At 35.3% G+C, this 27,539-nt stretch overlaps 1 long non-coding RNA gene across 1 annotated transcript; it reads left to right on the top strand.

Moving 5' to 3' along the window:
* The first annotated feature begins 6,255 nt into the window (after window positions 1-6,255).
* On the top strand, window positions 6,256-7,763 carry LOC131039968 (uncharacterized). Its single transcript, XR_009104739.2, has 3 exons — window positions 6,256-6,364; window positions 6,484-6,563; window positions 7,492-7,763. It is a non-coding gene; the product is annotated as an uncharacterized LOC131039968 (long non-coding RNA).
* The last annotated feature ends 19,776 nt before the right edge of the window (window positions 7,764-27,539 follow it).

Below are 27,539 nucleotides of genomic sequence, written 5' to 3' on the forward strand. Positions count from 1 at the left end.
TAAAATAATAAAATTCCAAGTATACAATGATATCACATAAAGAATACAAGTGCCTCCAAATCAAGTCACGACTGTCCTGTACCACTACCACCTGACTCTGTTCGTCTCTGTGGCTATGGGCGAGAAGATCCTCTAGATGCATGTCTCCCATGATCACCACTCCTCTAAGGAGGTCCCATGACTCCACCACTGCTAGTATCCATCAACATGGTGGTATGATAACTACCTGCTCTCTGGCTCTCTGCGACTACCTCCTCATATAGTTGTCGCCAATGGGAAGTCTCCTTCCCGACCCAAACTAGTGCTCTAACAGTGTCAGCTAAGAGAGTACCCGATCCAACCTGCTGAATATGATCAAGAAGTCCTTGAGTATCCTATTGTCTCCTAACAACTCTATCCCTCTCAGCCATGAAAGTTTGTACCTGTGCTCGAAGCTGATCAATCTGTGCTCTAAGACTATCAATGGTCTCCTGCTCTGGCATATCATGCTCTGGTGCATCCTTCTCTGGCAAATCCTTCATGTACTGTGGTACATGAACCCCAATCCCCTCATCACCACCTCCCTATCCACCTGCTGGAATCTCGGTCCGAGTAGCTCTTAGAACCCGTCGTCTAATAAGTAGAACTTTATCCTCTGAATCCTCATCCTCTCCACCATGAGCTACAATAACCCTAGGGTCTAGCTGAATCTGACCAAAATCAATGCCTCTCCTGCAACCCCCATCCAGTCCAGTCATCCTACCTCCTCCTGTCAATGGCAACCCTCTCGGTGATCTCATCCCTGCCTTGCTAGTATCCCTCCCAATCTGTCCAAAATCTCTCCCACCCATAGGACGTGGTCTCCCAATCCTGCCCACTGGTCCAAAGGGTCCTCCACAGACTCTCAATCGACACATGGTCTCCAGCCTCCTAAGCAGCTCTAAGCTCTCGTCTCCATCTCCATCTCCCCTAGCCTCCTGAATAACTCTAAGCTCTCATCTCCGTCTCTGTCTCCTAAAAACTGGATCATCTGAATCGTCATCCTCATATCTTGAGTTGGGAGGAGGATCTGCTAGATCACTAATAGGAGGACATGGATGTGCTAGTATATACTGAGCATACTCTGCAGTAACACCAGGATCAAGAATGTGCAATCTCATATCATAAGCCACTCTCGGATTAGTAAGAAACTCTGCGCGAGAAATCTCAAATGACAAAGAAGGTCCCCAATCTCGCCTATCTTTGTATCGTTGAGCATATATCGTCACACCAGTAGGCATAGGCTAAATGATACCAAACTGTCTAAGAATGCGACTAATCAACTATCGCTTAATAATGAAAGGAGTCCAACTAATGAGATATCTACTTTACATAATAAATGGTAATGTTTGTGCATCATCCATCCAAGGCTCACAATAAACATATGGTCTCCAAGTAATGCTATCCAATGAATCAAGCACCCAAAGCCAATACTCCATCTTACCCCGCTTATGCTGAGTAAGGATACCTACATATAGATACACATATGGTTACCTCTCTCCATGAACTCTGTGATGGATAGATCGAGTAATAGCAATGTGCTCCCATCACCTGATCTGCAAAAGTGTGCATCATGTAGACAAACTAGCACTCTCATCATACACCACTTGATGAAGATCATGATATAAATGAGCCAACATACAAACACCCCAAGCATATCGAGTCTGATGCTGCATCATACTCTGAAGAATCTCACCCCATCCAACAACAAAACCTCGTGATCACCTATCAGGACAAATAAATCCTCCAATCAAACTAGCAAGAATCACAGGGAAAGTCTCATAATACATAACCATATCCTCCCATCGGATCTCTCCTCTAGAGATGCTCTCCTAAGCAAAAACGGCTCTACAAGCCTCTGTCTCAACATGATCCTAAAAATCATACTGCACTAACTCGCCAGTCATTGGGATGTGCAGAATCCTATAGACATCCTCGATTGTCACACTAATCTCACTCGTGGGCAGGTGGAAAGTGTTATACTCACTATGCCATCTCTCGGATAACGCCACCAACAATCCTCTATTATGCGTAATCTCAGGCATATACAACAGGTGGCGTAAACCGCAGGCATCTATATGTCTCACCTCTTCCTGTGTCAACTTTGACACTAAATGACGTATTACCGGGAATTTCTCCCAACACTGGAGAACATCAAGTTTCTCCTATTTTACCAAGAGAATTAGATCAATCATCACTTATCTATCTATCAAATCAAACAGAAGCAACTTACACTATCAAATCAATCAAATCAAACTGAAGCAACTTATGCTATTAAATCAATAAAATCAAACTGAAGCAACTTACTCTATCAAATCAATCAAATCAAACTGAAGCAACTTAAGCTATCAAATCATTTTAACCTATCAATCATGGTTTTCTATCAATCACTGAGTTCAATCAAAATTCTGCTAAGCTCTTACATCAGAAACTAAATCGATTTCTTAGAGATAATCTATCAAAACAAATCAAATCGATCTTTCCAACAACATCAATCAATCAATCAATCAATCAAGTCCCTATTCATCATACACGCACATCAAACAAGTTAAATCTAATCAACAAAGTGTTTTTTTGGCTTTTGCATCTATCAAAAACATCAATTTAGAACATATGTGCTATCTTATTGAACATAAGCGCTAAACAAAGCATATGTGCTAACTTTTTCAAAAAACGCGCTAACCCTAAGCACGTATGCGCAAAACATGCAAAAGCGCTATCACACAATGCATATGTGCTAACAAACAATTCATAAGCGGTAACCTATGCATATGCGCTACAAAAATGAGCATAAGCACTATCATGAGAAAATGCACTAAACCTAATTGCATATGTGCTAAATCTAAATGCAAAAGCACTAACTAAATACCGAAAATCGAAAAAAAAATTCAAAATTCAAAAATGCGCCTAAAAACATGAAAAATTGCATGACAAGTTGAAACAAAAGCTCAAAATAAGATACATACTGGCAACCCATACTCAGGAGGTCGCTGATATCGTCGAACACGCTCAAATTGATGGTTCTCCATAGGAATCACCATTTCGCCACCTCACCAAGACAATTTTCTTCACAAGTTGACAAGGATAACAATGAAATTAAAATTAACCTTGGTTAATTTTATATCTTCTATTTGAAAGAGTAATTAATGCTATTCAATTGGGCAATTTAATTTGTTTTTTTACAAATGAATTTAATTGACAAACTTTTTATCAATTATCATGAGACCCATTGTTCAAACTAAAGTTTTCAATAATTTCACGATAAATCTCCTAAGGGGGCACACAATCAAGATTTTTAATCTTTGTCAGGCGCACTATCGAGACTTGATTTAATCTTTGAAACAATGTTGTCTTGACATTATTTCAAAGAGGGGCAAAATGTATACACATAAAATTGGTTGTGAGCAATTAAATAAATATGATATATTTATTTAATAGTTATTCTTCTATTAAATAGTTAATTTGAAAAGATTAATTTATTTAATTCATTTTCGTGTCTTTCTATTAATTAATTTATCTATTCCATTCCTCTAAATAAGTAAATATCTAATATTTAATTATCTTTTTAACCAAGTTAATTAAATATCTAATATTTAATTATCTCCTCCAATCAATTAAATATCTAATATTTAATAGTTATTCTCCTATCCTATAGTCTCAAATATTAAATAATTTCTTAAATTATTTAATCTTTCTTATCCAACTCACCTTCCATCTCCACTTCATCTTCCATTTTCCAACTCATCCATCATGTGGCTAAGGAAATTAATATTTCTTAAATATTAATTATCATTTATCTTCAGCCACCAAATTCAATGAATATTGTGTACGTACACATATTTCATAACCATCTTCTATATTCTCTCCAACACCCCCTACATCTTAGGAAGGACTTGAGTCCACTTGTTCTCTCATGCCTAAATCTTCTCCAACCATCCCTAGATTCCCTCAGTTAGCAACCCAGTCAAGGTGAGATGAGTGACACTTGTCTTCTCCTTCCCCCTTTCTCTCAACCTTCACCCTTGCTCACAACCATCCAAATCTGTAGATCTGATCATGACTGTTGATCTAAGCCACATCATCTTATCCTCTCAAGGTCTATAAAATCAAGCGCTTTAGTTGAGAGAGAGTTAGACTTCAAGTGCATTTTCAAGCAAATCATTTATAAAACTTATGCATTCGTGAGTTTTAATCTTGAAGCAAATAACAATTATCATTTAGTATAATCATTTTAGCATAATCATATAGTATTGCATATCATAGCATTTGTGAACTATCAGTTATTAGTCCATTCTTCATATGCCATCTTGGAAGCTATTAGTGCATTGTCTGAGAGCACACCATCTGCAACCAAGAACAGTGGAGTTAGGACACAATGAGACATAAACCATGAAGGTAATATTAGTATTTTTATTTCATATGTATTTCATGTAGTTTCATTGGTTGGGTTTGGATTTCCTGTAGTATTTCCATTGGTATTTTGTGAAACTAATTTGTTACAGGTAGCATCTGGATGATGAAATTCAAGTTGAAACAATGACTATGTAAATATTAGACTAGAGGTCGATTTGCTTTCATAAGTGCTTATGCACATGCCACATTCTCCTTAAGAGAGTGTATGCTCTAGTTTTCAGTTTTCCTCCAAGTGACGACACACACATGTTTGGGTCTTCCATGACTCAGTTCCCAATGGATGCTTAAGGCTTCTGGACTTTATGTTAGCAGGTAAGCATCCCACAAAAATTGCCAAAAATGTTGTCATTTTATGACACCCTTGATCCATCAGTGAGAACCAATCAGAGATATGTACCATGGACCAAAGTTGCCCAGTTGATCAAGGAGAAAAGCAGTGAAATCATGGTTTGAAGTGTTCCTGTTATCAATCAGGATTGCACCCTTAGCAAATATAAATTTTAGCTATCTTATTGAACATGGAAACACTCTCAGATTGTGGGAAATCTATAGAGAGAGTGGATCTCCGGAGAAGGCCGGCTTCCTCGGTACTTCACCTGAACTAACTTTCTTTCAAGGAAAAGGGTAAGAAGGGAACATGCAAATGCAAACTACAATCCTATAAGGTGATGCACCAAAAATCATTACTAAACGTGCATGATAGAAGCTTTTACAACCTGATGCTCAATTTAACTTCTTACAAACACAACTCACTGCCATATGACCTTGCATCATTAATTTATACGAAGATTGAAGAAAATAAAAAATTTCTAAGAAAGAAGAATATGATTTCTTCACAACTCCAAAAACCTATATTTCAATACAACTTATAACCTGCAAAATACACATGCTTATCTGTATAAAGATGTTTTGAAATAAACACAACATCACGGAAGATAAATGATTTCCACAAGCCGCTTTGCACAAACCAACACACTAATAATCAGAGAAAAATGGGAAGGCTCTAACAGTATTATTGATCTCTCAAGCATGAAAATCTGTCATATATTTGTATCTCTCTATTACAAACCAAAACCTTCTTGCCCAGAATCTGGAAAAATTACAAGGCCTAAAAATGCAAAATGGTTTGAACCCCCTTCAATGAAAAACTTCTCAAAACATATACCCCTGTGAATCCTGGATTCACCCAAAAAACCTACAAATTAGGCCCCAAAAACCATCCAATCAATGATGCCTAGAAAGGAAACTTTCCCTCTAAGCAAGTTGATTAAAAAAAACTCCACAAAAACAAGCATATCTGTCAAAAACTGAAAAGGAAATCTCAGTTTTTTACCTTTCTTTCCAAAATCCGCCCAAGACCAAAAAAGGAAACTAAATCTTCTCCTCACATTTTCCTGACTGCAATTTCCTTTTTTAAAATATCAGATATTAAGATAATTTATAGAAATATTATCTTAACATTGTTTTACAAATCCTGCAACTTCCTAATTTTCCCCAAAAGGCAATCCTATCTCTTGATTTGGATTTTTTCAACAAATCAACCTATGACTTATTGCATTATTAATAATATCAACTATAATAATTATTAATCTCACATAGTTGATATTTTACAATTGGCTTAATGCAATTCATAAGAAAAATATTTCTTCATCCTTTAATTAATATTTACATCTAAAAGCAAAATAACAATTAAGTGATAAATTTATCACTTCATTGATACTTTATTGTTTTTTTAAATGCAAATATTAATTACAAAAAATCAAAAGGAGAGCATTCAATGAAGCTAAGAAAGAAAATAAAGGCCAAGCAATGCCTTATATCAAAGATAACCCTAACTCATATGCAATTCATTTTTCTTTGCTCATCTTGCTTGGGTGCCGCCATGGTAATCTGCGTGGGGTTTAGATGGAGCTTTTCTGGAAATTTTGCACAGGTAACTGGGTCAATTTAATGGCTGGAAGTATATTTTGCTTTCTTTTTCTTGATATTTGCAGAAATTCGAAGTCTTATTGTGGGCTCCTTCATCTTTTTGAGCCATGTATTTGTTTGCAGGCTGCCTTTAACACTTGCGTTCTGACTTTAAACTTAGTTTTTACGGCTTGAAAGCTTGAGGAAAAAGGAAGGCCACCATGGTAAGAAACATATAGCTCTGTTTCCACACCTTTGCATCTTTACTTGAAGCTCTTTGTGAGTTCTATCTTCTGCAACATGATAAATATAAACTCAAAGTCTTTAACTTTGCTATTATTTAATATCTCAGACTTCTCTATGAAAACACATCGCATACTTTATGTGTCTATACGTAGCAGATATATGTTTATTGCAATTTGTGAATAATGCTGATATCTCTACAATTTTATCTTTAATAGTCATAATATTTATCCTGTAGGCTGTGACAATTCTTTGCAAACTATGAATATTTTTCTTATCTCCATCCTGTGAAAAGAACTTCTGTTTTTTCATCTTCAAAACTCATCAAAACAAAACATACTACTGTTGATAGTGATTTGTGGTGAAGAGAAGACCCATAAATTTGTAAATTGTGCATTCCTTTATCACATATTAGATCAGATCTGTTTCCTTGCATATCATTGTTCTGTAGGTAGCACCATTATAATTTCTTGGTTTTTGCTTATATGATACTATGGTGCCATTTAATGTCCACTTGTCATTTATATCAGTGGAGTAAACCCCACTTATGTGAATTTCAAAGTTTGTTTTTGATTGCGTCATAATGTCATATGAGCAAAACAACATAGTCAACAATCTTGCATGTTGGGCTCAACCCTTGTGGGAGCCTCATTTTACCCCACAAGCATAATTTGATCATGATCGCCTGCATAATTAATTTTTTGCAACAAGTGTACCTGTTCCTGCACATGAAGCAAACAATGTTAGCAAAAATAACAATCTTTTAGATTTCCTTTTGATGATGATGCCTTTCTGTTCTTGATGTTGTGACTGGATTAGATTGATAGCTCGTAAATTTAAGCTATTCAGCTATCGATAACATATGATGAGATTTCATATCCTGAGCTCTAACAATCTAAACATCTTGAGGTGCACGAGGAATCAAGAGACAAGGAGCAAGCTGTAGGGCTGAAGATGAATCAACATCACAACCTTGACCAAGCAATGAAGGATATGATCTTTCATTATATGTTTTGCTTACTCTATCTTCAGTTGCATAGCTTAGATCTTATGTGTACTCAAAGTGGTTAGTCATTCCCACGGCTTGTGTGGGGCACATTTCATTTCTCTTTGAATGAACATTCTATGCATTTTTTTTCTTGCAATCTTGTGCATTATGAACCTTGTTAAACAACCACCTTCTATTTGGAATATCTTTTCTCTTGTTCATAAGCACCTAAAGGATGAATGAATGCAGTCATTTTCAAAACTACACTGCATCATAAAAAAAAACCTCTCATTCAAACTCCAACAATGCAATGGCTCTTAAAACATAAATAAATTTGCACTTCTTATCATAAGAAAAACCATCAGTTGAAACAATTCTACCAATTTGAGCTGCAGGTGAAAAATGGTAACAGTTCCCTTGTCGAAAGTTCCTTGGCCCTCTCTTTCTCTTCTTCGGAACCTCGAGGTTTCGAGTTTCTTTGCCTTAGCCTCTTTCTTTCCTTCTCTAGAACTCCAAGTTTCTGAAGTTCCCTTCCTTCCTTAGTTTTTCTTCTGTTCTCCTTCCCCGGAACTCGAGAACCCCCAGGTTCCCAATTTACTAAGTGTAATGCCCCGCTAGGAAACCCCGATCTTTTCTTCTGTTCTCCTTCCCCGGAACTCGAGAACCCCCAGGTTCCCAATTTACTAAGTGTAATGCCCCGCTAGGAAACCCCGAAGGGATTAAGCAATAACACAAGAATAGAGTGCAATAATTTTATTTTTTAAAGATAAACACAACATTAAGATACAACGAGATATCAAAATTCAGATTACATAGCGGAAGACAACAACTAACACCTACAAAGTTTCCCAACGTGATTACTTAAATTTCACAATTCACTTAACTCACACAATTAATCCAATAAGCTGATTATCTTAATAACGAGATAATTCTTAATCAGGATAATTTCTTTTAGATAGATGAAAATATAATCCACATGCTAATGTTTATCCATTATGATTCATTCATATCTTTCGTTCAATCTTTTCATTAAAATATAATCCATGCATCTAATATTCTAACACACTAGAATTTCATCATAAACATATGAGATCTTTCCATGCATATTTAATTTCCTTAACAACAACTGAATATAATCCAATATCCTAAGCTACATTCTTTCATATTCCAATTTACTGCTTTCAAGAGAGGATTGCATATAAGCATTTAAAGTTAATTTCATCTTATCCACTTATACATTCCAACAAGAAGCCATTCATACATGATAAAGTTGAATAAGGGAAACATAAGAGAATAACATCACATAACACCATAATGATCTCGGAGTTCACCCCTAAAGGGCTACATCTATGGGTCTGCTCAACTGCAAAACCCCTCTGATAATTAATAAAGTTAAGAATACATGAGGTTCTCAGAATTTACAATCCGGCCATCAAGGTGAAACATAATCAATATACAAACGACCGCATCGGTCAATAAATACATAAATGATCCCTGAAAAGGAAAGGATCCAGCTAAACATAATTAAATCTAATACATAGGTCCATTTGAACATTCACAAAAGTGAGTCATCACCACCCAAGGTCTAACATGAAACCAGGTACTCACAAGGGGATAAGCAACAGGACGACTCCACAAAAGTGCTCCTATCAAGACCATACATCGACACCCAATCGCAAACATAGGGACAAGTGTCATCACACAACCTAGTATGGCTACTCTGGCAGGTCTTCATAGGTTTCGGCCCCATACACTCGGTTACCCTGGCAACCTAATTCGTACCTCCAGCTCATCCAAGCCTCATGTGGACCCACACATCCTTTCGTGAAGACAAGGATGATGGTTTGCCATTTCAGGCCTTCTCATAGCATGTCAAGTCTGTGTTAGCACTTGTCCCATGTGTGAGGCACAATTATCTTGCTTAGAGATTACATTCTAATCTACTGTTAGGTTATCACTTATTAGACTCACTTTCAATGAGTTACCCAACAGCCACTTTGGGCGCGGCCCCCAATCGAAAGCCACTTTCCCATACGACACTAGACTATATTCATACGAACTCAAAACCAAGGCATACACATGGTCAGACGAACGGAGTTCAAAAGGAGGGAACAACCATTTGGTCAAACATGACTCAAAAGAGGTACACTTACAGATGGTACTCTAACCAAAGACCTGACCAACTATGGTCAACCACGAATCATCATTCGACACCCCAAAAAGGATATGACCAATACAGCACCACAACAAAATAATAGTCAACTTGAAACCGAGGACATAAACAGGTACCCAAATCAACCATGCGACAGGGTCCAATCAAACAAGTCAAAGCTTGCCATTACATAAGCAAAAGCGAATACAGAAATTAAACTTGCATAAGTAATAATCTGTAGATACAATCTTTTCCGAAATGATTTAAACATTAAAAGTCGATCAAGTTTTCTACATGATCTATATTAGATTGCAGTTATCTACCTCATCTAGGTATAGGTTGTTCTTGGTTTTCTAACTCTCTAAGGTTCATTGCATCGAACACACATAATAAGCCACAATGAATTCTTAAACCAAATTCACATGAATATAATCAGACAACCATTAACCAATTAAATAAGATATTTAATCTTCAATTAAAACATCATTGACATACTGGTTTAAAATAAATCCTACACATTTGTCTTTTCCAGAACCAATTTACACTATACAGATCAAGGAAATATACATATTTAGGGAAGCCAATAAAGAAAATCCATTCCCAGATTAACATATTGCATTTAATAAAAACATCATTGATATTCTCTTTTGAATTAAAATAACTCAATCTCACTTCTTCAAATAAGTATATAGTTTCCAAAAATGGAAATATACCCTTAGAAAGGAGCTATAACAAAATAGGTAAACATTTTCCGAATTAACATAATATTTTAATTCCACAAAAACCTATTAACATAGGGGTTAATTTCCAAGAATTAACAACTAATAAATATTTGATTTTATTCTTTCTTTTTAATTTGCAAATGCCTATATTAGTTCCTTGCAAATACATCAAAATGCAATTTAACCAATTAACATATATATTAATTACTCATTAATTAATTATATACATTAATTAATAATTTAATGAATAACATTTAACATTAAAACATTATCATTAAATAATATTAAACTATCTCATTAAATAATATTAAATTGTTATATTTTTTTTTGATTTAAAAAAATATTAAAAAAATAAATTTTAAAAGCGAAATTTTAATAGGGCGAATGGGGAGCCGGGCCCACCCCCCCTTTCACGGGGGTTAGGGCCGGTCGTGCCCTAGCCGCAGTGGCGCCACCGCGGTGGGCACAAGACCTGCGGCTCCCACGCGAGGAACGCAGCGCCCTGCGACCACCGCGGCAGGGACGCAGAGACTGCGACCGCCGCGGGGGTCGCAGTGAGCTGCGGCCACTGTGGCTACCGTCGGCTGCGACTTGTGCGGGGGGGAGGAGGAGGTGGGTGGAGCTCCGCTCCCCGCCCTCCAAACCCCAACAATTTTTTTTTTTTAACATGCACAGTTCGATTTTTTTTTTTTTCAAAACAACAAATCGAATTTATTTTATAAATTTCGATTTACAATAAAATTAGGTTTATATGAAATATGTTTTGGTTTCATATTTTTTTTTGATGGGTATTCTTCCTTCCAAACACAAATGGGTTTCAAACACCCAAAATAAATTGAGGAATAACAAAAACCCCAAATAAATTTTCCAACAAAACCCATATTTGGGCACAAAGGGACCACTTTCATCACAATGATTCAACCATATTATATATTTTTTTTTCTTGAAGAACACAAGCTAATGAGCATAGTTCTAAACCCACAAATCCAAATTAATTCTAAAATCAATTTGAAAAATTTATTTATTTTAACAACAAGCATTTTCCTTTCAACCAACAGTCCATTTCTTTGGCAACAAGGAAGACAAATAAGGTAATTCCTACCTCCATACGCAATCTTGGAAGAGATTTGAAGGAGAGCCCAACCTACAAGCTCCAAAAACCTTCTTCCTCCCAAAACCCCCAATTTTTGCATCCAAAATATTCTCCAAAAATATTTTTCTCCAAAAACAATTCAATCCCCAATATTTTCCAAAAGTCTAGGTTAAATGGGAGAAGTTTGACCAAAAATCTCATTTTTGGATTTAAAATTTTTATTTAAAATAAATCACAAAAATCTTTATTTTCCAACTATATCAACAAATTAACTTGCTTTTCAATTTAAAAATTGATTTCCTCAATTAACTGAAACTAACCTTTCTATTTCCAAAATGCCAAGAAGATAAAATTAATTCTATTTCAATTAAATTTAAATCTTTCATTTCATAAGCATAAACATAAAGCATTTAATATTTAAAATTAACTATTTAATTGAACTTGCTCCCAATTTAAATTGAGCAATTCAAATTAACGATAAATCACATAAAGAAATCCTGTTTAATTTAGTCCATTAATCTTTAATGCGCAAACACATATTTAATCAAATTAAGTACTAAGGACTAATTACTCAATTTAACCACACACACCAAACACGCAAACCAAGAAGGTCAATCAGACAGACGACTCACAAACCCAACCAAAAGGGAATACCGACGATGACTGGCGATGCTTACTTGAGCATGACTATGGTCAACTAGGGTCTTACGACCACCTAATCCAACTCTAAGGATTAAAGAGGTACACTCAAACCTGCAAATCCAGGTGAAGACAAACCTCGCACTCATGCGGCGTTGTACTTGAAATCTCTTGCAACTAAGAGTCATACATGCATACATATATAAACTTAATGAAAGCATTAGCCCGATATTAATACTGCGAAATAGGAACACTAAACAACTTGCATACAAACTGGTGCAAAAACCACATTAATAGCTATGCACTAAATCAAAACACCTGACTATAATCATTATATTATGATAAACTAACTAAGATTAAACCGAGATTAGAAATTGATTAGGGCAGGGGTACTACACTAAGTCTTCAACCTCGAAACTCCAGAACAGCCTGGAAATCCAGAACCCCCATGTTCCCAAGTTCCTAGCCCGGAACTCCGGAACCCCCAGGTTCCCTAGTTCCTACCCTGGAACCCCTAGGTTCCCAAGTTCCTTGTTCTTTTACCTCGGAACTCTAAAACCCCCAAGTTCCCAAGTTCCTTGTTCTTATTATCCAAAACCCCCAGGTTCCCAAGTTCCTTGTTCTTCTACCCCAGAACTTTGGAACCCCTAGGTTCCCAAGTTCCTAAGTCTTCAACCCCAGAACTCCAAAACCCCCAGGTTTCCAAGTTCCTAGCTCGAAACTCCGGAACCCCCAGGTTCCCAAGTTGCTACCCCAGAACCCCCAGATTCCCAAGTTCCTTGTTCTTTTACCCTAGAACTCTAGAACCCTCTAGGTTCCCAAGTTCCTTGTTCTTCTACCCCGGAACTCCGAAACCCCCAGGTTCCCAAGTTCCTTGTCCTTCTATCCCAGAACTCTGGAACCCCCAGGTTTCCAAGTTCCTTGTCCAACTATGGTGACTTCGGTCTCCAAAGTTCCCCTTCTCTCTTTAATCCTTTCCCTCTCTATCCTGGAACTCCGGAACCCCAAGGTTCCAAAGTTCCTTTGAGCAGTTCCTCGAAACGTCGGAACCCCGAGGTTCCAAAGTTCCTTCCCCTTTTTCCTTCTCTCCCTAGTTCCTTCGGAACTCCAAAACCCTGAGGTTCCAAAGTTCCTTTCCTAGCCCTCCTTTCTCCTATCTCGGAACCCCGAGGTTCCAAAGTTCCTTGCTCCTTCCCTTGTCTTCCTCACTTTGAGAGTCCCGTCTTTGAAGTCTTCCAAGCCTACTTCCGACTTTCAACACTTCCAGATGGCATGATCGACACTCAAGGCTTTAAATACTTTGACAGTTTTGGTGACTTATGCACTTTTTTTGTGGAGCCACAAGGGTGCATTTAATGTGTTTGGCAGGTTTTCCATCAAGGGAGGTATGGGGCCATGCTTGGTGACTTGTGTCATGACTTCATACTCTGACTTTGGAAGGTCAGTCAATCCACCTTCTTAGTGTTTCCCTTTGTGGGTATGGCTAGGTTGCTTGCATGTACAAGCCAAGTGCATGCACTTCCCTGCACTTCCAGACTGACATGCAGGGGTCATGATCACCATTGTAACCCATTTTTCTATATAAGGCTATTAAGCCTCATTGTAAAGGGTTCTCTCCCTGCTGCCTTGAGCTTTCTTATGCTTTTCTCTTCTCTTGAAGACTCGTAATCTTTTGCATTTCTGCAACTGTAAGATTGGCATTTGGCCTTATGATTAATTAAAGATCACCATTCTTGCCTTCTTTCAACTTATGTATGTTGTGTATGCTTTCTTATCTTCATCATAGGTGTATGTTGTGACTCTTATCTATATATATGTTGTGTTGACTAATTTTCTGAGTGTGACTTGTAGGAATCCTTCTCCCCTCTTGACACTAAGCAAAATTCCAACCTCCATACATGCGTTTGAGTCACTTATGCAACTAAAGTTGTGCATCTCTTGGGTATTTTAGTTGATTCCTTGTGCCATTTCGAGTGGGGAGAGGAACAATCTCTTATCTTGGTGCATCACCTCCTTTTATTTCAAGTATTTTCTCTTCCCTTTACCTTTGCAAAATTACTAGGATAAGTCTAGGAGTTAGTTTTGAAGTGTTGATTTGGTTCAACACCTGCACCTGGATTGAGAAGGAAGTCGGCCTTCTCCGAAGATTCAACCCCCTTGTGCAAGGTCTGACACTTCGGGGTTGTTTCCATGTTTCACAAGGTTGCTGAGTTGATAGCTCAACAAGAGTGCAAGATTTTGTGATAACATGTGCCTTTCAATTTAGTGTGAGATTTTTATTTTTATTTTTAAATTGGTCTCTGATGTTCATCAAAATTTCAACGAACAATAATGTTTGTTGCTAGTCCGACGATATTTCATTGAACGCTTAAAGTCAACTTGTTTCCAACGATTGGTATATGGTTGGCGTCACCTTAATTTGTGGTCAACCAATGGGTATATGGTTTGATGCCCTATCCAACTGTTCTAATATGTTTAATTACAAACCTATTTGATGATTCCAATTGGCACTTGAGGTTGACATAATATTATGAGTAATCCAAACATTCCTCTACAGTCACTTGACAAGAAATTTTGTATGTTGTTTTAGTCTCTGATTTGAAGGCCATTGTCAAACTATCCCAAAAATAGTGACAATTACAGTTTGGAAGTTTTCTTTTGTTAAGTGCAATTGTCTCTCACTTTGTATTTATTTTAAAGAACCATGATTGTTATGACAAATGTACTATTACTTACTATATGGAGTTGTCTGATAATGACAAACAAATGATGACTATTTAGGTCTATCCTCATAGTAAACTTTAAAAGTCTGACTTGTTCCAAATTTTGGAGTCTTCCATTGTTTATAGGCCTTAAGTGTTGATAATTGACACTCATTGGATTCATATGTTGTCATTGATGGCAACAAGATTCTGTAGAAGGCAGATACTGACTGATACCGACACAGACACCAACACCGACATCCTACACTTCAGTGAAGTTGACATTAGTCTGGGATCCAGAAAAGGTTTCATTTATAAAATTAATTTGTAATTATTGTATAGAGCCGACATTGAATATCTTTTGTAACGTGTTGTAAGCTGACATAAGGTATATTGTTTTGTAAAGGGTACATAAGTCAGTTTATTAGGTCATTTTGATATAGGAGAATATATATAATGAATATGGAGAAGAAAAGTGATGCGAAGGATATGTATGTAGATCATTTGTATGTGAAAGTAATATCATGCAATGGTCAGTAGATAGTTTGTAAAGAGTTCTTAGAGTAAAGGAGATATCGGTAAAAGGGTTTAGGGTTTATGAACTGGTACAAAATAGAGCTATAACCGAAACTCTTTTTGGCATTGCAAATGTATTTTGTGAGTTCACCATTATTGTTTTATCTCAGTAGAAGCATGTAGTCAATGAGACTCTTTTGTGTTCAGCAGTGTGCCTTCCTGCATGTGCAGGCCCCCATGCTATGTAATATCTTTCATATGGCCAGTGAATTGATATTGTGGGTCACAAATCCCACCATGGTTTTTACTCTTTGAGGTTTTCCATGTATAAAATTCAGTGTGTTATGGTGTTCATTCATGTGGCTGGTTTATTTACTTCATGTTATATGTTTCTTCATTTACCGGTTTATATGTGTATGTTATAATAAAGTTAAATTTTATATCACCGGTAGAACATTGATTCACCCCCCCTCTTAGTGTTCTTGGATTCCTTCTATTCCAACAATTGGTATCAGAGCCTGGTGCGTCAGATGAAGTTTAACAGCTTGAGGAAGATCTTGAAATTAGAATAATTGAATATGGCTATGGAGAAGCAACTTGAGATGACACTTGAGGATTATGATGTTGAAAGGTTGAAGAACTTAAATTTGCAAGATGAATTGAATTCTGCTAATGAATTCATTCTTGTTCTGCAAGAAAGGTTATCATCTTCTCAAGCTAGGAGGAAGGAACTTTTGCAAAATTAGGATGATGAAGAGAAAAATGCACTTAAGGAACAATGTCGAAAGCTGAGTCAAGAAAACATGCTCATGAAGAATGAAATGCAAGACCTGACTATGAGGATGCCAAAATAAATTGAGGACAGAAAGAAGAAGGAAGAAAATGTTGTTGTATCTTTGAAGAACAAATTTGAAGAATGTGACAGATTGGCTCATGAGAATGATATGTTGAGAACTGATTTGGTAAAATCCCAAAATAATGAACAAGAGCTTGAAAGACAAATAATGACTCTGAGAAATGATCTCACTACTGCAAGTGAGTATAAAGAAAAATTTAGGATTAGTGTTGCACAACTGAATGATCTATTGAAAAGACAAAGGCAAAATGAAGATTCTAGAGGACTTGGATTTGAACAAGGTGAAAGCTCTGGTACTGCAAATAAAGATCAGACAATCGGTATATGCAGAACTCATCAGACTAGAGGAAATCGGTAAGGAAATCTAATGCTTACAAATTCAATGGTAGATGCTTTGTTTATAATAAATTTGGGCATATGGCTAAACAATGTATAAATAGAGCAAATCAAAATTATAACTCAGTTCCTGGTCAATGCACAAATTGCAAGAAATATGGTCATAAGTTAGAAGATTATAGAATGAATGTTAAGTATCATGCATGTGTAAAGTTTGGACATTTGGCTAACCAATGCAGATCAAGGAATAACACCGGATATGGCAAATAAATTCAAAAGAACAATTTTACATGTTATGCATGCAACAAAATAGATCATTTTGCTAAGTATTGCAGAAGCAAGACTAAACCGGTTAGCAATGACAGAGCAAATGAGAAAGAAAAGTAGAAGGTAGATTAATTACATAAAGATCACACCAAGAGCTGGGTTAGAAAGTCTGAAGAACCAAGTGGAGATGCAACTACACTGGTAACTGCACCAGTAACTCCATCGGTAGAATAGAGCATTCCTGCACCGATAGGAAATTCAACCGGTAACTAAGGCAAACACCTTAGGGGTTGGCAAATTCATTGCAAATCTTGCATATTCCCCATAAGAGATCTAGAAAGAGATATAGAGAGTTGTATTGATCATTGATGGAGGTTTATCCGACATAAAACTGTGAAACCAACATCCAGTAGGGCACACTGCTAAACATTTATGACAATGAAGAATTAGGGTTTACTCGTCGATAAAAGGGAAAATTGACTCATTTTCACTCACCTAGCACTCGAGCAAACCAGAGCGAAGCAAAGGTGAATCATAGGCGATCAAAAGTGAGCAAAGGCATTGTAAAGAGATTTCCAACATTCTTCTAAGAAGTCATCAAGATCTTTCAACCAACAATGACTGCAGTGAAAAGTGCTCCAGAGGTAAAGAGGCCAGAAACCTTTATATGTCCTATCACTTCTAACTCTAATATAGAGGATAAACAAACTCTTGCATTCAAAAGGGTACATAGGAAGAAAGTTGACAAGCCTCTGGTAGAAGAGAAGAAGATGGAACCAAGGAGGAAGCTAGTAAGAAAGGTGACAACAACATCCACACCTCTGGCTAGGAAACCTACCCAAAAGAGGAAGCCAACTCCATCCGCCCTTGCAACCCCTGACAAGAAGAAGAAAAAGAGTTAGATAGATGAAGCAATTGAATCCAGTAATATGACTTGTGCATAATTAATTGATGAGGTAACTAAAGATGGAATTTTGAAGAATGTGTCAATTTTTTGTGAGCATTTAGATGACAATGAACAAAATGAAATGGAAGAAACAATTTTTTTATATTTAGACATATATAAGAAGGCTTTGATAGAAAATTTGAAGGAAATTCCTTTATCTTTGTATAATAAGTTGGATGCAAGGAGATTACATGTAGTCAAGAGGGACAAAGAGATTAAGGAAGTTGAAATTTTAGGCATTTGTGGTTCTATAAATAATGAGGAAATGAAAAGATGTATAAAAGTTGCAAATAGAACAATCTTTAGCAGCAAACCTCAAGAAATAAGCTTAATGATAGGTAGAGTCAATGAAATAATTAATGAGAACAGAGAAGGATGGGCTAAATTCTTGCAAAAGAATCCTGATTTCCTTACTTCCCAAGAAGAATTTGCTAACACAACATCTCTCACCATTCTGGATAGATCCAAAGGAAAATAAATTTTGGGAAACTAGATCAAATTTTGAAAGAACCGATAGATAATTCTCAATCAGATCAGTGTGTACAGACTCCACTGGCATATCAACCTAAAATTAATGAGAGTGTATAGGCTAAATTGATAGAGACAACATATGTATAGTCTAAGAAAGGTAATATAGATAATGTATAGGATACTGATAATATTGTGGATAATAATCCACCGACACTGACAGATACTGCACCAACTGACAAAGCCACCGATGCAAAAGAGGATGAGAAAAGGGATACACCGAAAGAGGATTAAGAAAAGGAAAAGGAGATTGATAAGAGTAAAGCTACACAAACATCCAATACTAAACCAACAGTTGATTCCTCAGCAAAACTTTTGGCAATTGACACTTCTCAAGTTGAGAAGAAATCCATCACAAAGATGAGTCCCACAGAGCTAATGATGATGGCTTCTCAAAAACTAATGAAGGAGGGATCTACAAACAAGGGGATAATAGATCAGTCAATAACAATTTTGCACAGAATGATTCTGGAATGTATGATTGAAAATGAAGCGAGCCCTTCCGACAAGCTTAAGGTATTGACAGAGCACATCTCTAAAAACTTTCAATCATTACAATAGATTTCCGACCAGCAAGCACTTGAAATATTCACTTTGGCTAAGAAAGCCGCTTTTGACCAGATGATTGAGATAGAAAAGAGGAAGATTGTAGAGAAACTTATACTTATTGAAAATCCTTTGAAACAATGTACTAACATTTACAGGGTCTGTTGTAATAGAGAGATTCTTACATCAAATGTAGATAAGAGGATAAATGAGTTACAAGAAAAGATTGCTAACATTGCTAATTCTTTTGATGGACTAACTTCACTTACAACATCTATTGATGGACAAATTTTGACTTTGGAGAACCAAATTTTTGTTTTTGAAAAGGAAAGAGATAAGATCACTCGGAGAGCCATAAGTCTCAGAGGTTTGGTGAGTCCAAGATTGGATTCACTTGGTGTACATAAGAGGGAACACATGGATATGCTTGGGAAGCCCTCACCGAAAGAAGTCACTGAGAAAGAATCACTTGCATATTTACTGAGTGGACTTGTATCCATATCCGAAATATTCAAAACTAACAGGGATACCTATATAGAGTTACTAGAGAAAAATTATCTGGAAATCTTTGAATTTCTCAAGCTTCGGTAAAGTAATCTGTAATTATTCATTCTTTTGCACAAATTCCTAATAATTCTTTCAATTATTTCACCGGTCTTTAACATTGATGCCAAAGGGGGAGGATATGTATGTGAAAAATGAAATGAAAAGGAAAGTATGTATATAATCCTAGGGGGAGGATATTAGACATAGAGTATATGAATCAAACGAGGAGATAAATGCAATCATGGTCAATCAGCTCAGGGGGAGCATGTTTTAGTTCAGTTGAACCGGCAGGGAATCCATTTTTCACATGAGTGTTCCTATCAATGCCAAAGGGGGAGATTGTTGGAAATTGGCACTCATTGGATTCATATGTTGTCATTAATGACAACAAGATTCTGTAGAAGGCAGATACCAACAGATATCGACATAGACACCAGCACTGACATCCTACACTTCAGTGAAGCCGACATCAGTTTGGGATTCATAAAAGGTTTTATTTGTAAAATCATTTTATAATTATTGTATAGAGTTGACATTGAATATCTTTTGTAACATGTTGTAAGCCGACATAAGGCATATTATTTTGTAAAGGGTATATAAGTTAGTTTATTAGGTCATTTTGATATAGGAGAATATATATAACGAATGTGGAGAAGAAAAGTGATGTGAAGGATATGTATGTAGATCATTTGTATGTGAAAGTAATATCATGCAATGGTCAGTAGATAGTTTGTAAAGCTTTCTTAGAGTAAAGGATATATTGGTAAAAGGGTTTAGGGTTTATGAACCAGTACAGAACAAAGCTATAACCATAACTCTTTTTGATATTGCAGATGCATTTTGTGAGTTTACCATTATTGTTTTATCTCAATAGAAGCTTGTAGAAAGTGAGACTCTTTTGTGTTGAGCAGTGTGTTCTAGGTAGTGTGCCTTCCTACATGTGCAAGCCCCCATGCTATGTAATATCTTTCATCTGGCAAGTGAATTGATATTGTGGGTCACAAATCTCACCGTGGTTTTTCCTCTTTGAGGTTTTCCACGTATAAAATTTAGTGTGTTATGGTGTTCATTCATGGGGCTGGTTTATTTACTTCTTGTTATATGTTTCTTCATTTACCGATTTATATGTGTATGTTATAATAAGGTAAAATCTTATATCATTGATATAACACTGATTCAACCCCCCCTCTCAGTGTTCTTGGATTCCTTCTATTCCAACATTAAAGACCTTTTGAACGTTGCCTCAAGTGCATGTAGACATCCATGAAAGTACCTTGACTCCCCTTGTAATCCATGTGGAAGGTGAACAATTGTAAGGAGCATACAAAAGTTTGTAAGTCTGATTCTTGACAGTAAGTTCACAAACTTGATGGGGTGTTGTTACAAAACAAAAGCATATTGGAAAAGGTTGCATTACAAGGTTTAATGTCTATGTTCCCAAAGTATGATCCATGTGGCAAACGTTTGAATCCAAATTTCATAGTCCTTGTCAAGGTGCATTGAAATCATGAATGTATGTGTAAAGCAACATGTTTGAAGCATGGTTTCATTATTCCCTATTGTCCTATTGATCAAGAGTATTGTTCCTTTCAAGAACATGTTGTTCCTTTGTTCAAGCCTTGTATCCATGGAGTTGACCTTGTTATGTGTTAAATCCTGATGAGACATTGTGCCAAGAAGGCCTTGTGGGTGGGTTTGCTGATTGGAGCCTTGTTTCGACAATTTATCTAAATATTCAAGCTTGGTAAAGAAAAAACATGTTAGATAATATTAGTGTAGAACAAAATGAAGAAACATTTGCTAGATTGTGGGCTAGACTGAAAAGAAAGGGTGATGGGAAATGTTATTGTTCTTGCAATAATTGCAAGGGCTTAAAGATGAGAAGACTTTTAATCACAACAACTGAGAAACATTGAAGGCAACATGGTCATGTTGAAGGCGGGCGTGATTATCGTCCATTGGTAAGTTGTTCATTATATGTCTTTATATTGATTGAATTTGTAAATGTTTATATCATTTTAACATGATTTTTTATAAATATTAAAAATCACTTGATCATGATCATGGTTTATTTGTGTTGATCATTATTATAAAGGTGGAGTGCCCTAAGACACATGATATGGATTATCATAGCCTGACGAATATGGATTTGCAAGAGTAGGAACATGGAGCTGTGAATATAGAAGATGAAGTTAATGATCCTATGGAAGAAGATGATCATGCGCTAGAAAACACAATTGAAGATGATGGTACAAATACATTGGTCCATGACACATTTAGTGGTGCACCTGATCATGATGATGATTGATATGACTTTGGTGATGTTCATGATTTACATGTACTTGAGAAGACATGCAAGCCCCTTTATGAAGACTCCCAAACAACTCTTCTCTCTGCTATATTGTTGCTAGTGAAATTGAAGATTATGAATGGTTTATCCAACATAGCAATCTCACAGATGTTAAGGTATGTTATACATGTCATCTTTTTTCATCTATTTTTGTTGTTAGTTCATCACTAGTAAATAAAAGGATTAAATATGTACCTTTAATGTTCGTTATATTAATTAACAAACTATTTTTTTGTTGTAGATTGATAGGTTAATTTTTGTTACCACCATCAAATATTTTACCCCTCTCATACCAAGATTTATCTACCATTATGAAAGATATTAGAATGGAGTATCAAGAAATAGATGCATGTCCCAATGATCATATTATATATCATAAACAACATGTAGTTGCAATAGAATGCTTGAAATGTCATACTAGTAGATATCGAATAGATCAACTAACAAAAAAGGTGGCTTGCAAGGTTCTTCGTTATATTCCCATTATTCCACGTATGCAACAATTATTTAGGTGTGAAAGCTTAGTGCAATTTATGGATTACCATGCATAGAATAGAAGTGGAGATGACATTCTTTGAATGCCTCCAGATGGTTTTGCATTTAGGGTCATGGAGGAAAAATGGCCACACTTTAAAGAAGAACCTCATAATCTTAGGCTTTCATTGGCAGTGGACAGTGTCAATCCATTTGAAGAGATGAGATCTATTTATTCGGTGTGGCCTATTTTTGTTATCAATAATAACATTCCTCCATGGATGTCAATAAAGAGGGAGCACATAATGTTGGCAATGATTGTTCCAGGTATTTATTTACATCAATTTTCTTTAACATAGTAGCATCTCATTTGTCTTATTTGTTGCATAATGACATATCTTTTTCATTTAATTGTCATGTAGATTAATTTATATATATTGAAGTAAAATGGCTATAATAATTATGTAATGTTTATGTTCATTCAACTAGGTAAGTACCAAGTTAAAGATGTGAATGTATATATCGAGCCTCTTATTGATGAGTTACTAAAGTTATGGAATGGCATCACTATGTATGACGTCTCTAGACAAATAGGACAAAACCAATTTCAATTTCATGCAATGCTTGTATGGACAATTCATAATGCCCCAGGGCTAACACATTTTTGTGGTATGTTATAACGTTCAACTGCACTTTAATGATATTTAATTTTATGAAGTAGATATCATGCATTTTTTTAAAAATAATCTATTCTTTATATATAATTATAAAAATTGACATCTTTAATCCAATTATATATGATATTGCAGGTCTTCAAACAAAGGGAAAATTTGCATGTCCAGTTTGTGGTCCAAAGATGAAATCTCGTCATTCAACAAGTTTAGGAAAGTAGGTGTTTGATGAGTATAGGCACTTCCTCCACAAAAATCATATACTTCCTCCACAAAAATCATAAGTATCTAACTACTAAAAAATATCTTTTCAATGGGAAAGAAGAGACTATGTCAAAACCACGAAGAATGACACCTCGCCTATGGAAGTTGGAATATAATAGAATTGATCATCAAGGTTATACATCAGATCAAATTGTTTATCTATCATATATGATATGTTTGGAATTTATATTTTTATATTGCGTTTTATTGACTCATGTTGTAATTGACAATGATTGTTGTTGTTAGTTTGTTTAACTTATATGCTTCATGAAGGTCATCAAGGCATTAATGGTTGGCTTCCACATGGACTAAAAAGTTATCCCAGATAATTTAGTAGGTTGCCCTACTATGAGCAGTTACAAATTGTGTATTTGTTTGATACAATGCATATCAAAAAGAATTTAACAGAAATTTTATGGAAAATATTGGATGGAAGGCATGAAAAAGAAAAAATTGTCAAAATTTGTAGTTACATTCAGAAAGCCAATCATGCAATGAAAAATGTCATTCAATTAAATAACAATGGAGACCAAATTAATATAAGCACCCTTCCTTGGTTATTAATGAAGTGATACGAAAAATTCTATTTCCCACAGGATTTTTTGCAAACATAAACAATATCATAACAAAGAAAGGTGAGTTTGGGTCAGGGTTGAAAACACATGATTGGCATACCTTCATTAAGGTAATTATTCTGGTATATATGTGTGTGTGTGTGTGTGTGTGTGTGTGTGTGTGTGTGTGTGTGTGTGCATGCACTTTTCAGTGCCTTATGTTTAATACTTTAGAAAAATAATGAAAATATCATTTTATAATTGTTGCAGTAGGTTCTACTTCTATCTCTCCTAGACAACTTCGACAACAATGCCAAGTAAGTTATATATGATCTTGGAAAATACATGAGGTAAGTAGTGATATTTGTTCAATTTGTTGTATAGATCTTATATTTGCCATTTATTTTACTTTTTATGTAATATATTATATATTTTTGTTAAATATTTTTAATATATTTGCACCTTGAATCACTTGTAGATGGTTGTCATCTAAAGAAATTCATAAAGAAGATATAAATTATTGGAAGATAAAAATTCCTCATCTAATGTGTGAAATGCAAAAGTGTCTACCTTCAACATTTTTCAATGCACAAGAACACTACCTCATACACCAATTTGAGGAGATTTCATTGTGTGGACCTGTACACACAAGGTCAATGTGGATGGTTGAGAGGAACTTGAAGTTTTTGAAGGCTTTGGTTAGACAAAGAACACATCCTGAGGGTTCTATGGTGGAGGGATATATGGTATACCAAACCATGGTGTACATTATTGAATATCTTCTGAAGTTTGCATCAAAGTTCCATGTGGATCGCATTTGGGATCCCAACTCCATTAACAAATTTAAAGGGGAATATCTGATGGGGAAAGGTAGATTGAGGAAAGTGAGAGGTAATTATAAGATGGTCATGGAGATTAATTATGATACATTTTACATTTGGTTTTTATGTATATTGTATTTTTTTTAATTATTAATCTTCAATATACATCAATTATAAATTAAGGTCGTATATAGTGGTAATTACCTAATTACATGTCATTTGTGAATTTTAATTTTTTTTGATATAGTTGGTCGAGAGTGGGATGCAATACATTTGTACATCGCAAACAATCTTGATTGGATGATGGTATGGATTGAACGATGTCAACAATCTGGTCATGCATTAACATGGAAAGGTGTGGCTTCATTGGTTAAAGAAGCTCATCGTAATGGAGATTCCAATGTTACACCAAGGGAAATTGATTTAGCATATGGTTTAAGAGATAAACAGGTATGTATACATATATTAATCACCCATGTTATTTAATTATTTTTAATTATATTATTGATGTATGTATATGTTGAGCTTTTTTTCTTTGCATACACTAGACCAAGAATAAATATGTTTCTCAACTGACGATGCAATAATTTTTACATGTTTGACATATTGCAGGTGAAGCATCACAAGGCTATGGGGTGCACTGGTCATAAATTTTAAACCAAAAAGTTGGATGACACAAAGAAAACTTGTGATTCTGGGATAACTGTAGTCTTTCAGGTGACTAATGTTTCATCCAGAAGCGACATACATCTAGAAGTCTCAGAGAATCGATACTATGGGATTTTGGATGATATACTTGAGTGTGACTTTAAGTCCTTCAAATTAGTTATGTTCGTCGTCCAATGGTACAGGCTACGATTGAATGAAAATGATCCCGAGAGAATAGTTAACGAACATGATAATGGATTTACCATGGTGAATACAAGGTCGTTCGAGCAAGCTGGAAATGAGCCCTATGTTCTTCCAAGCCAATGTGAACAGGTATTTTACTCAGAGGTTCCAGGTAAACTGGGTTGGTCATTTGTTGTTAGACATGATCCAAGAGGAAGGCCGATAAAGTATAATGTGGTGGAAGAAGAAGATACTGAAGAACTAGAAGATAATGTAGATGATGATCATGATCAACAGTTAGTTGATGATGTGCCTAACGAAGATGTCAAAGAAGATGAACTAGATCATGATGATTTAGGAGTTAATGTTCATGAAGATGATATTTGTGTGGATGATGACATTATCGAAACTGATATCAATGACGACGACGATGATGATATGACCAATCTTTACAATGTTGAATTTGGATCAGATGATACAAAAAAAGAGTTGGATGAAGAAGAAGATCAATGACATTGAAATGTATGAGTTATGAAATTATATTATCTATTTGATATTGATTTCTTGATTGAATTATATTTGACATATATGGTTACATAATTAATTCACGATGTTTTAAATTTTTATGCCATTATATAATTAATTAATTCATGATGTACTTTTTAATGTTTTTAATTGATTATCATAATGAATAGTGTTTTGGGAAATTTCATGAAAAATGACACATTGATCGTAGTAATGAAATAATTGCAAAGTCGTTTAGATGTTTTAGACCAATCACCCTTCGCAGTGTCGTTTTTAAGATCATCTCCAATTTGATTACTAGGAACTTTGGGACTCATTCGCCCTTCTGCATATAATTAGTACCTTATAATAATTTGTTAATGAGATTTTTTTCTTACTCCATGATGGTGACATGTTACCAAATTTAGAATTCATCCTTTAAGCCTATTTTTTTCTTAATCTCTATTGCAGGAGTAATTTCTTGTTACATGAAAATTCAAGGTAAGCTTGCTTACACATGATTTTTTGTAATTTGCTAGATTTAATCCCTGATTCTTTTTGTGTTATACCCTGATTATTGAATTGCTTGTTAAATTGTTTATTATATTATCCTAAAGTAATCTGAGTTGTGTATTTTATTTGCCATTATCTGCTAAGTTGACATCATGTTCCATCTTCTTGTGCTATGACCTGACTATTCATATTGGTTAATCTGTTATCATGTGATAAAAAAAAAAACTAAATAAATAAATGTGAACAAATTTCTTAATGATTATAGGAGGGCAAGAGTTAATATGCATATTTTAGTGTCTTGTCCTATTTGAAATCCATTCTCTCTTTCCCCTTCCTTATCTCTTGACATGTGGATGAAAAGATTGGTAAAATGAATCTGTATGTGTCAAAGCATGTTTGGAAAGATAACAAAAAATTTATGCCATGATGTATGAGAAATTAGAAACCTATGAGTAAATAAGTCATTTATAAGTGTTATATGAAATATGTATGTCTGAAATCTCAAATGTATCTTGATGTTCCAACTATGTAACAACATGCAATTTCTGCACACAGTGACTTAGAGTAGCAATTATCAACCATAGATAATTATAACAAAGAACTGATTTGGAAATGAAAAAATCCACTGAACATTTGAAAATAAGACATCTGGCTTTTGTGTTGCTTGAAAATAAGAGTCTTTATAACTGGTTAATTATCATATATGTTCTACATATCTTAATATTATAAAATGATTTCCCATATATAGGGAAAATAAGAGTTCTTTCAACGAAAAAACATGTCTTTCTAAAAGAGAATAATTTTAACAACTAATTACCTCTATTGAAGATATTAACAGACCCCAAGTGGTCAACATATTCATGAGCTTGATAAACATTAGCATTTGAAAAGAGATGGCCCACCATGTATTAATAATCACAAAGGAATTCCTTTGCACAAATTTTAAAAATGGCAATAAAATAATCACAAAGGACCAATTTGACAAGAAGATAATTCCACACCACAATTGCAGAGAAAAGAAACTAGATCTTTATATTAATCTTCAAAGTATGAGTACGTGGTATACTGCTTCCTCTAATCTAGCTCCCATTCTATTTTCTAATGTCTTTTAGAATTTGGTCTTGGTTTCTCCTTTATA

The sequence above is a fragment of the Cryptomeria japonica genome, chromosome 9 (genome assembly GCF_030272615.1).
Source record: "Cryptomeria japonica chromosome 9, Sugi_1.0, whole genome shotgun sequence".
In the NCBI taxonomy this organism is placed as follows: Eukaryota; Viridiplantae; Streptophyta; class Pinopsida; order Cupressales; family Cupressaceae; genus Cryptomeria; species Cryptomeria japonica.